The sequence below is a fragment of the Acanthaster planci genome, linkage group LG06 (assembly GCF_054643075.1).
Source record: "Acanthaster planci isolate LZ-2023a linkage group LG06, COTS_SCS, whole genome shotgun sequence".
NCBI classification, from domain to species: Eukaryota; Metazoa; Echinodermata; class Asteroidea; order Valvatida; family Acanthasteridae; genus Acanthaster; species Acanthaster planci.
Genome location: NC_141782.1, coordinates 22,274,363 through 22,283,936, shown reverse-complemented (window position 1 = coordinate 22,283,936; position 9,574 = coordinate 22,274,363).

Here is a 9,574-nt window from a genome sequence, read left to right as displayed (position 1 = left end):
GATGATGTATGTGATACATTTACTTCCATTTCATTTTAAAGTCGAGTTTCAACCATTTTCAGACAGGAATTCCTATGTTATTCAGCAATGGGTTTTATCTTGTTTCCAGAAGGATCGTGTAACATTCTGTGGGCAGTGTCCGAAATATACGAACAACCGGCCGAGCCGAGCAAGCAGGAGACGGTGGGAATGCCCCGGAGATTTACGGGGCTTTCCCGTTCCGTATTCCGTGGACGGCTCGTAAAACAACCATAATGCCATCCGTGACACTTAGACCATGGAGTGAGGAGCTAGTCCCGGCTCACTGGCACGCTTTCATCGTAATGTCCGCTTACCGTGTAAACTTATCAACGAATAGAGATTACACCTGCTTTCGAGACAAACTGTACCGTAGGCCTTCACAATGGAACAGCTGAAGGCTTCCTACCTAAAAGCGTCCGAACAACGTTGCCACCTTCCTCTTTCACCTCGCTTGCTATTGTGACTCTTTGGAGATAAATAATTAACAGTACATTATTTTATTCGGTAAGAAAATGTTTCAGGATAAGTATGGGCACCCGAGTTTTATTTTACATTCATTGGTGCTCGGGTGGGTGCTAGGTTCTAGACTAATTCCCACACATTCCCGGGGATCATATTTTCCCCCCAAACGTGGTATACAGTGGTCAAATTTCCACAAACGCAATGCTAAATTAACAATGAAAAACCAAAACACAGCTTAAGCATGCATTGTAAAGGGAGCATCTAATCCGGCATGGAGATAGGGGTGCACAAGGCATTCTTCAGTCAAAAATAACCCAGCCGAAAATGCCAAAATAACGAAATTTCTTATTCTCACGCATGGCAGCACATACGACAATAGTTGGTAAATTCGATTCTCCAAATTTTTCACGATATCGTTTCCAAGTGATTTTTAGAGATGGCACTTTGTAGGCAGACTAATGAGTTGATCTTTTGTTCTGCGGCAACTCGAGGACACGTTCCTTCCTCACTGATAACAGACCAAAACATTGCATCGGAAGGTACCTGGTTAGGTTCCGGGAAGCCAGCTTATTCCTCAGAAATCGAGCTCTGCTCACCGAAATTAACAGTGGGGAATTTGGAGTGTGTAAAGGACAACTTAATCGACTCAGAGGAAGTTGAGGTTTTTGGTTAAGGGGGGGTGGGGGCAAACCACATTCATATACCTGCGATGACCCTGAAACTGTTTCAACTTTTATTGACACATACAAAACTTCTTGGAAGTACGTGCTGCGAGCGTGATTTAAAAATATGGACGTGACCGAAAACTGGGACAAAGTACAGAAATCCCATGATTGTTTCAACGCTATGTTTTAGCGGAGAACGAATTCAGGTGGGTCGATTGTGGTTTGCTGGTTGGCTAAGGTTGTGGTTGGCATTCGACCTTGTCATGTGACATATTATCTGTCTGAAATGTTCATAAACGTTTCATGTAAGATTTCGCACAATGGAGTAATGTAAATTTATCCTCGATGTTTTGTTTCTATTCCTATGCGTCAAGGCGGTGTTCAGGGATATGCAGATTTTCAAGAATTGTTAATCATTCTTTCTGTAATAATGTCAGAACCAGTTCCTGTTTGGTTTCTTTCCTTTTGTGACATGAAATTCTCATAATCTTTCTTTGTAACTCAAACTTGACTGGGTATAATCGTCGACATGTGATCGGTCCGCGAGCCACGGTGTTTGCGTGAATGAACACTTACAGCTCAACAGACGGAAAACTTTTAGCTAGAAAGCTTGAAATTCTCTATAGAGGAGAAAATACACTGCAGAAAAAACCCATAAAGCAAGAATATTTACCTGCAAACACTGGGAAATCGGGAATGTCAGACCTAGCCGGCTTATTCATATACAGAGCGATCTGAGCTTCTCTTTTAGTCATCTTGTATTATCATATGAGGAGCAATCGACACGTCGATTAAATTCAACGTAGGCCTAAAATCATTCCTGTGAAATTTCCTCATGCAAGGCACTTATGCCTTGTGATGGAACTAAAAAACGAACCGTATCAACCATTGTTAAATTCACAGATTTGGCATAGAAAAGGACAATCCAAACAACAGCGCAACAGACGCATCTCTGGACAGCAATGCCACAAGAAGATTGTACTGCGGATTATATCATAGGAAGTTGTATAAAATCAAAGTTGCAAAGGAAACATAAAATCATATGGCCCTGCTGTGGTGGATTATCGTGTTCCACATTCACTTTATTCCTCTCTCTAATGCTACTTACTCATAGGAGGAAGACAATAAAAATACCTAAATATTTAGTGAACTTTATTGTTAGGATTTGCATCTAAACCAAATTCTTTTGTTTGGCAGAAGCAATGTGCAGGTCATTTATTCACCTTATCTCACTCGCTAGACTCTAGAAATAAGGAATTAAAAAGGAAGGGCAGAGGCTGCCTCTCCTTCGATTGTGAGAAGACCCGTCCCCTCAAAAGACTTAAGGACGGAGCTGGTTTTGCCACAAGATAAGTTAGCATACATCTCCTGGAGGTGTAACACATTTAGTATATAGATCATTCTGCAATGAAATACTCAAAACTCAAGGTTCCCTCGCTCACATTATTCTCACAGAAAGAAATATATTTGCGTTTTTTTCAGCAGGCTGGCCTGTAGCAAACGTTTTGGATGCTTTGATCATTTTTAATTTGTCATACTTGTACCACAGAGGCTTTCGTTGAATAACTGCAATTTCTAAACCAGCCCCATTCGAATAACAAAAATTGCCATTCTGTCATACCGCAAATGAATCAATATTATAACATGAATTTGATGGACAAGTGAGTTTTACGGGAGGGGGTAGCGGGAATGTGCAATACATCATATAGCGGTATTTATCTGCTACCTAAAAATAGGTTTGAGTATTTACCCTTGATAGACAATAAAACACCTGTTTTGTTGTGTTTTTGACCAGGATGGTGACATTATTGTAATTAATCAAGGGCTCCTTGGGGTCCTTAAAAGTGCAGCCACTCAAGCCGAAGGCCCGAAGAGACTCCAGATCAAGGGTTTTTCAATGTTGGTAGAGAGTGGAAACCCACATGTTTCCCGAGCTGGAATTCGAACCTGGGACCGACACAGACTGCGCCAACCTGACTGCTATAATTATTAGCAGATATTTGCACTTCATTATTTCACAAACGGAAAACCGGGTCGTCCGGATTTTAGCAGGTCAAGGCTGGGGACGTTTGGAAGTTCTTACTGCACTTCGCGCACCTGGTGTTACATAACGTATAGCTTGGAGCAAAGTACAAAGGGACTGTGGCAATTACATGTACAATTACATCTCACCTTGTTCCCTTCCCATCTGGCATAAAATTTATATCGTCTGTGCTCAAACTGTACTTTTCAGGCCGCCCTTCAACCAATATACCAAGGACTTGCGGTAAAAAAAATTCTCGCTCGGGGGTAGAACAATAGAGGAAGTTCGCTGGTAGTAAATACTGCTTTGTCTTGCTGATTGTTGACTGCGCCACCAGATTGAACTGCCAACGAGAGAGATGAACCATGAGATTAAATGGAATGTCGAGAAAAGTGTATTCGAGGAAACTGTCTCATTTCTATTTGGGGTCACAACTACAGAAGCTTCCTAGTACATGTATGCCTACAACTGAAGTAGTACAGTAGGTCTAGTACAGTATAATTAAGTATACAATTGAAGGGGGTAGATCTACCCTCATGTCGACAGCGATTAGAGAAACTTCGTTTTATTTGAACAAAAGTTGCAAGGAATATGTAGGCTATGTTTAGTATTCCCACGTTTAGCATTCAGCAATGATCCCGAGACAAGAGCACCTGGTCACGAGACCCTGGAAGGAGCTAAGTCGGGTCATCACTGTGACCTTTCGACCCTGGCATAATTCACTCATTAGTGTAGCTATTTTAACAGACTTGACCGTATCTTTCCGCTACACGCCTGTCAGTATGTGCGTTTTTCCTGCCTTCAACCACTCACACTATTGAAGATCCGAGGGGAAGGGATCATCCAGTTTTAGCCAGACGTATCACTCGGGGGGTCAGATAGTTCACTGGCAGCATGAGTCATTACACCGGAAGTGACTAGCCTAACCGGAAGGGCTTCCCCAGTTCATGAGCATGATGACCCAGCATGACAAATTCATTTCACAGACAGAGCTATTGTCTTTTGGGGACACCTTTCAAGGGATAGAATCCGTAAAGATTAACAACAGATGACTAATAAAACAATGAAACCACTAGAAAAAACTACCTTAAACAAAATAATAAAGAGAACTTATTAGTTGCATTCATGGATGTTAGTGATATTTAGTAATTTTTTACCGGTGCTTTACATATAGAAATATCCACGTGTTGATGGTTACAATGGAAACTAGTGTAACATCATCGTGTGTTTTTAAACCACCAACGGATAAGCACAGAATGTGCATCCATTTCATTCTGTTCCCCCCTAAACTTGTACACTACATACTTATTTCAACACCTTCGAAGTTGACAATTTTTAGGTCAAGGTAGTTGCCAATTATAGCTCGTAGGATTTTATCAATCATTCCCCAATTACCATGTTTTCCACTTAAATATGAAGGCAACTTCACTAACGTTTTATTGATTTCCTCGCCTGAGCGGTGTAGTTATCAGTTTCATTTCAAGTTGAAGGACAAACATGGAGGTCATGGCTTCATTTTCTTGAAGCTTGGCGTTTACCTTGGAGTCTTGTCTAACCGACTGTTCCATCAGAGCAAGTGTCATGGAATGTAATAATGTTGGATCTATGATGCAGCAATAAAGGCTTCTGTGCGATCTCCATAATTACCACCTGTTGCTTTAACTTGCACATTTTGTGCAGAGTTCATTATGAAAGAGCAAAATTAAAAGAATCAAAATGAATAATTGTTTGCAGTCTAAGAATAAACTATGTTTGTAAAGCCCATTGTAAGTGTTTTTAGCAATAAATAACATGCTCGGTCTGGTGGTATTACCGCAGACCGCGAGACTTTCAAAGTGCGCAAATGTTGCCATGACGACAGTAAATCTGGAGGGAAATGTTTTACTGCATTTTGATTTCGAGGGTGACGCAAAACAGATTACAGTGGATCTTTTAAAGGGAGATTATAGCAGATACTGGGAAAAATTGCCTAATAATGGTACCGATATAACAAGGTCAGGAAATCTCGTGAGCCTATGGCAGCTTACTTGAAGAAAGAGCATTTTGGTGTCAAAGGTTATTTGCAGGTTTAAAGTGACTCATCTGTTGTTATTGACTAGACAAACCTCATCCCTAGAATGTCAGGGGTTAAGAATATGGATGGCTATGATGTCAATGGTAATGATGATTATTGCGGATAAAATTATGAATGAAACTATTGCAGTGGAAATGAATGAAGAAGAATACTCTCTAAGATTTTATTTGATATCATGATATGAGTTGCTAAAACCTTTTTATTAAGTGGGAAATGCTAACAGATATTTTCAGTACCACTGATAATGAATTTATTAGGGAAAAATTTCGAATTTCAATGAGGTCTAAATGACTTTTCAAATGTTCCATACAAAAAATTCACTTGGGAACATATTTTGTTACTTTCTACAAGGCAGTGTATGAAAATGTATTGGAAAATGCATAAAAATCGTATTTAAAAATACTTTTGAACTTTAAAAATGAATTTGAACTGCCGTTTCTGACACTGTTGCACTGTTGTGATGGCATTTCAGAAAGAGTGTTCATCATGAGGGATTCGTCAGTTCCAAACTGTGCATACAAAATTTGCTGACTGAAAATAATCGTTAGAAACATTTTTCCAACTAGCCTACTGTCAAGAACTGAATCATCGTTGAATCAAATCGTTAAGGCAGAAAAATAGCCAATTATTCGTGCTGAAATAAGTATAACGTTGAGATTTTTAACTAGAGTAACATCACACATTTTGTGTCATGAACAGACATGTCGGCAAACCTCGGTAGCACCAAAATGCCCAGAAAATGGGTTAAATTGGCGCATGGACCATTTAAAAGTAAATTTGAAGATTATTTAGACTGCAGCGTCAATATACAAAACAAGCTCAAGCGGATTATTTTGGTTGCGTCCAACGATTGTTCATATTAAGAAAACTGAAAAAGAACGGTGTTAATGCAGATGATTTAGTGTTGATTTACAAGATGTATATTCGCCCATTTCTCGAGTATGGAGCAGCTTTCTGGTCCTCATCTATAACTGTGGCCCATTCCTCAAGTATTGTAAGGGTTCAGAGACGAGCACGTCCAATAATAGATTATCCCAGTGTTCATGCATAGGGGGCCTACTCTGAGCTTTTAAATTAAGCAAGTTTCTGTGCAGAAACTTGCTTCTAGGCGTGAACAGTTGACTTTGCGTCTTGGGTGTGCTGTAATGAACTCTGACATCGACTACTACCTTGTCTGCATCAAGCTATCTCTGAATGCAGTCTTAGATATCCAAATTTCTTACATATTCCATGATGCTCAACACAGAGATATAAACATTTATGCCTCGTGATAACTTTGTTGAATGATTTTTTATTGATGTATTTTGTGGGCTTTTATGTAACTCAGCGTGACGTAATTTGATGTTTTTTGGTTTTTACTTGTTACGATTATTATAGAAATTTGTGATTTTTCTCTAGTGCAAATCGCACGATTTTAGTCTCTGGACCATAGTTGTTTGATTTTTTAAGGAAATAAACCATCAATCGTCAACCAAGGAAGGATTAATGGTCTCAAAAAGAGAAGGATTTCGTGAAACCTTTCTGAAGGATGAAAACTGATGCAAGTGAAGCAATATGCATCAAGTCACAGATGGAGGTGTTAATAGGCAAACCCAGTTACGTGTGCCTTTTCTAACCCATTAAAATCTCAGCTCCGATGAACTTTGGGAATACCTGCGAACGAATTTGCAGTTCATCCAGCTGCGAAGTTTGTCACCGCAAATCCTTTCGTCACGAAGTCTTAAAATAGAAAACTGACTTTCTTGCCCTTGAAATAGAAAAAGTTCTAATCACAAAGGCTTATGCGATCAATTGTGCAAATATAGTCGTGTGTAACCGTGTCCCTCAGGCAATTCCATTCAATGAATTGAACAGCGAAGTCGGGCACGTGCATGGCCATTCAAAAACCTTATGAACTTCATTAGGCCTACCATCTTCCTGGAAAAAGGACGTGGCGTTTTCAATACGCCATGTGTTGAGGGTGAGGGAAAAAGGTCCCGAAGTTACCTTTACAGCTGCAATATACCGTCATGATTTATTGCAGATGATTTTTTGTTCTATTTAGTAATTTTACGCTTTATCTCCTTGCATTTCAAGTTGTTTCAAATTCCGCAAGTCTCCACACATGATCTCCATTGAACTTTATTTAACTCGGTAAAAGAAATCTTACTTCTTTTTTAAAGTGTGTTTTTATCTGAATGTTTCAATTTTTTTCTACACACCACTTGTCAAGATTTCTGGGGAACATTTGATTACTATTTGGAGAGTTTATGGGGAACATTTGATTACTATTTGGAGAGTTTATGGGGAACATTTGATTACTATTTGGAGAGTTTATGGGGAACATTTGATTACTATTTGGAGAGTTTAAGAGTTCTTAAAGCCCAATCTTGAGATTTCTCTATACTTAGCAGGTGAAATCTTTATTATACCTTCCCCTACAATTCACAAGCAATCCACTGATATTGGTAAACATAATGTTCACTGCATTTCTGGCTATCACTACTGCAGGATACCCAGATAATAGAAAGATTACCTTGAGCTTCAGTTCCCCGAAGAAGACAGAAGTAACCTCGAAATCCACTGTTACCATACTGGCATCTTCGTTGCCTTAACTATTGAATTTGTACGAAAATCCAACTTCGTACCAGCAAAAAAACTTTAAACCCTGTCTACATGCATACTCTGATGAGTCGTGTGTTTGCTCCAACTTACACCTTTCAACTTTTCAAGAATAGTGTCTTTCGAAGGGATTTTCTTTTCTATCGACAAGGCCACGTTACGCATGTGAAAAAAAAATGTGTTTCGCTCGGCGGACCTTTTAGATCAGTCACAGATTTGGCTGTTTAGAATTTGGGTCACTTATCCATCACATCAAATGCTAAGCACGCAAACTACGATCAATCAACTTCTGTCTGGGCGATATCTTTTGTAAAGGTCTGTTTTTCATTTTAAAAAGTCTAGACGCGACGACATAATCCTTAGAGATATACGCACAAATCACAAGTGGCACTGATAAACTTTGAAGAAAACAACGCTGCTAAAATAAACCATATCATTTGAAGTGCTACGTTTATGTATATTTTTGGCCATTGAAGAACTTCCTATGGACGTCACACTCAGTCACAGCCACCATGGAAGGCAGCATGTTCCTAAATGTATTGTCGGCAAAACTTCTTTATACATAGAGCCTACTCCTATATTTCTGTGCGTTTTAAGGGAATGTTTTGTATCTCTCGTCGTGATTACTGCATTCCTAGTACACGTAATCCAATTGGCATGTCAGTGTTATCCGATACATGTCACATCCAATCAGGTCACTGGTACTTCAAGCCAAACAAGCTGCTGCTTCGATCTACACGACAGCGCTCAGTGGTTCCCCCAATCCATCAAAGTTTGCTATCTTCACGGAGTAATATAAACGTGTAGATGATGGTACAGCGATATGAAGATTAAGTTGAAATCACATGAGATGGTGGCCAAAGCACGGGGGGGGGGATTTAAGGGGTAGGTAATTTCAGCGACCAATTATCCCCGGTCTTATCACCGCGAAAGTTTCGTAACTTTAATATCTTACAGGTGAAATTACAGTGTTGGCAAGATTAGACCATACAGTGAGTGCTAGCGGTTAAGTCTTTCGCACATAATAGTGTTCCGATCAGTTTTTCACTTGTTGTACAAAATCCCCACAATCTATAGTTGTCTTTGCGCGTTTGACCATACCATCGATTGGATTCCAAATGCTTTCTCAGTGCCCTTATACGACTCGCTTGTCATAAATTTCTTGAGGGGACGAGTAGCTGGGTATGGGAAAATGATTATGGGGCAATGATTGGAAGTAGGCCTACTGAGCATCAACCATTCTCTGTAACCTCCATCAACAATGTAATGGGCCCAGGTACCGGATGCAGATCTCTTTATTTTGAAATGAAAGATTCTGGTTTATGACGGTAACCAGCACTGACAGGGCCATTGCTCAGTCATCCATGACCCAACTAACTACTCATATTAATTTCATTTGGGAAGAAAGTACAACATTGTGAGACACTGCTGTCTAAAAATGGTCTAAAGCGATACCGAGCAACAGGAAAGAAATACATATATTAGTGAAGTGTGTTCAAAAAAGTGAAAGCTGTGAATGTTGTTTCTGGGTCAATGTATTATTAGGGCTCAGGCGCATTTCCAAACTCACTGCCCATGAATCAATCCAACATAAACGTACTAGAATTGTAATTTTTTTCCTACTTGAGTAGAGGGTCAGTGGTTTTCCCTAGGATCTAGGACAGTATGAGGATTCTTTGAATCTGCACTAGTCACGTGACCTCGGGCAGAGAGTCAACACTGCAGTCG